The following is a 3,152-nucleotide window of genomic DNA, read 5'->3' as shown; positions in this document are numbered from 1 at the left end:
GACCAAATTTCCAGCTTAAAATTTTCCTTAAGAGGATATCAAGTACTTTATTTATTTATTTATTTATTTGAGACAGAGCCTCAAGCTGTCCCCCTGGGCAGAGTGCCGTGGCATTACAGCTCACAGCAACCTCCAACTCCTGGGCTCAAGCGAGTCTCCTGCCTCCGCCTCCCAAGTAGCTGGGACCACAGGCGCCCACCACAACACCCGGCTATTTTTTTTTGGTTGCAGCCGTCATTGTTGTTTTGGCGGGTCCGGGCTGGGGATTCGAACCCACCACCTTAGGTGTAGGTGGCTGGCGCCTTAGCCGGTTAAGCTATAGGCACTGAGCCAAGTACTTTAAAGGTATCTTTAAATATTGATAGAGTGTTACATAAGTCCCACCAATTCACAATTTATTACCATAGATCCTACATACTCAAATATTCAGTCTTTCACAGCACATGAACAAAGTTATTAGGAAAACGGGACTGACTACCACAACCAAAGATAGTACAGAGTTACACAATTCTTTTTTTTTTTTTCTTTTGAGACAGAGTCTGACTCTGTTGTCTTGGGTAGAGTGCCATGGCATCATCATAGTTCACAGTAACTTCATACTCTTTGGCTCAAGAGATCTTCACATCTCAGCTTCCTGAGTTGCTGGAACTACAGTTGCCAGCCATGACACTGGCTAATTTTTCTATTTTTAGTAGAGACTGGGTCTCACTCTTGCTCAGGTTGGTATCGAACACCTGACCTCAAGCAATCCACCTGCCTTGGCCTCCCAGAGTGCTAGGATTACAGGCACAAGCCAGCATGTCCAGCCTGAGTTAACACAATTCTGACAATGAGAGCCATGAGTGGTTTTCTTTAGGAAACAATTCTACTAAAAAACAACATGGAAATAGAAGTAATTAAAAATGTTCAAGACGTTAAATGCAGGACTGGGACTCCATATTGCCCTTTAGTATGCTTTGTATTATAGGATATATAAACTAACCTCCCACCTATGGTTAAGCTGACACCCAAGACAGTCAGAGCTTCCCATAATTCAACATCCCACACTATTTTCTGGTTGTACCAAAAAATAAACAACCAGCAAATGACTTCACCTCTTAAAAAAAAAAGCATTTACTCTTAAAAAATGAATGAAGTGGGATTCCCTCCTTCTTAGAAATATTTCTAAAGCTAATAAAAAACTAGCATTTACAAAGTAGTTAATAAAAATATTCTTTTGGATTATACAAGAAGGGAGACAGGGACCACTGATAAGACGTGGTAATCAGCCTTGGCTTCTTTGTCTCTTGCTTCATCAGTGAGGGACTCTCCTCAGTTTTAGTTTCTCCATTTTCTGCAGGTAAATTTTTTTTTTTTTTTTTTTTTTGAGACAGAGGCTCAAGCTCTCCCCCTGGGTAGAGTGCCATGGCATCACAGCTCACAGCAACCTCCAACTCCTGGGCTCAAGTGAGTCTCCTGCCTCAGCCTCCCAAGTAGCTGGGACCACAGGCGCCCACCACAATGCCCGGCTATTTTTTGGTTGCAGCCATCATTATTGTTTGGCAGGCCCAGGCCGGATGCAAACTCACCAGCTCAGGTGTATGTGGCTGGTTCATTAGCCACTTCAGCCACAGGTGCCAAGCCTTTATGATGATGATTTTTTTTTTTTTTTTTTTTTTTTTTTGCAGTTTTTGACCAGGGCCGGGTTTGAACCCACCACCTCTGGCATACGGGGCCAGTGCCCTACTCCTTTGAGCCACAGGTGCTGCCCAATTATTATTATTATTGTTATTTTGTAGAGACAGAGTCTCACTTTATCGGCCTCAGTAAAGTGCTGTGGCGTCACACAGCTCACAGCAACCTTCAACTCCTGGGCTTAGGTGATTCTCTTGCCTCAGCCTCGCTAGTAGCTGGGACTACAGGCACCCACCACAACTCCTGGCTATTTTTTTGTTGCAGTTTGTCTGGGACTGGGTTTGAACCCTCCATCCTTGGTACATGGGGGCAGCACCCTACGCACTGAGTCACAGGTGCCACCCTATTTTTAATTTTTTTTGAGTCTCACTCTGTGGCCTGGATATGTGTCTCAGCTCACAACAACCTCAAACTCTTGGGCTCCACTCATCCTCTTGCCTCAGCCTCCTGAGCAGCAGGGACTACAGGCATCTACAACAACACTGCACTAGTTTTTCTAGTAGAGATGGGGTTTCCTTTGCTCAGGGTGGTCTGGAACTCCTGAGCTCAGGCAATCCACCTGCCTCCGCCTCCCAGTTTGCTAGGATTACAGGCGTGAGCCACTGCACACAGCCTGGTTATAGTTGAATATGCAAAGATTACTTTTTACATATTTGCAGAAGTTAAAGATTAAAAACAGAAATTATAATGCTAGTTATTACTCAGACTGATCAATATGTAGGTATAAGCTTTTCACTCCTTTTGAAAAAAGTATTAACCTATTACCTTTTTTTCTTGACTTGTAATATTTAACTTAAAACATTTAACTAGGCTCAGTACTTATGGCTCAAGTGGCTAAGGCACCAGGTACATACACCTGAGCTGGTGGGTTCGAATCCAGCCCAGGCACTGCCAAACAACAATGATGGCTGCAACCAAAAAACAGCCGGGCGTTGTGGCGGGCACCTGTAGTCCCAGCTACTTGGAAAGCAGAGGCAGGAGAATCGCTTAAGCCCAGGAGTTGGAGGTTGCTGTGAGCTGTGATGGCATGGCACTTTACCCAGGACGACAGCTTGAAGCTCTGTCACACACACATAATGCATAACATTTCAGTCAACAATGAACCGCATATATGATGGTGATCCCATAAGATTATAATTATAATACCTTATTTTTACTGTACCTTTTCTATGTTTAAATATATTTAGATAAACAAATACCATTATGTTACAGTTGCCTATAATATTCTGTACAGTAACATGCTATACAGGTTTGTATCCTAAGAGCAGTGAGCAAAAGGCTATACCATGTAACTTAGGTTGGTCATAAGCGCCACCTTCTAGGCTTGTGAAAGCACATTCTGTTGCTTGCATATAACAATACCACCTAATGTCACATTTCTCAGTACAGGGTGGACCCTGTGGCTCAGTGGGTAGGGCGCCGGCCCCATATACCAAGGGTGGCGGGTTCAAACCCAGCCCCGGCCGAACTGCAACAAA

The sequence above is a fragment of the Otolemur garnettii genome, unplaced genomic scaffold (genome assembly GCF_000181295.1).
Source record: "Otolemur garnettii isolate 467f Iridium unplaced genomic scaffold, OtoGar3 scaffold00172, whole genome shotgun sequence".
Taxonomy (NCBI): Eukaryota; Metazoa; Chordata; class Mammalia; order Primates; family Galagidae; genus Otolemur; species Otolemur garnettii.
Note: the sequence above shows the minus strand (reverse complement) of the source record.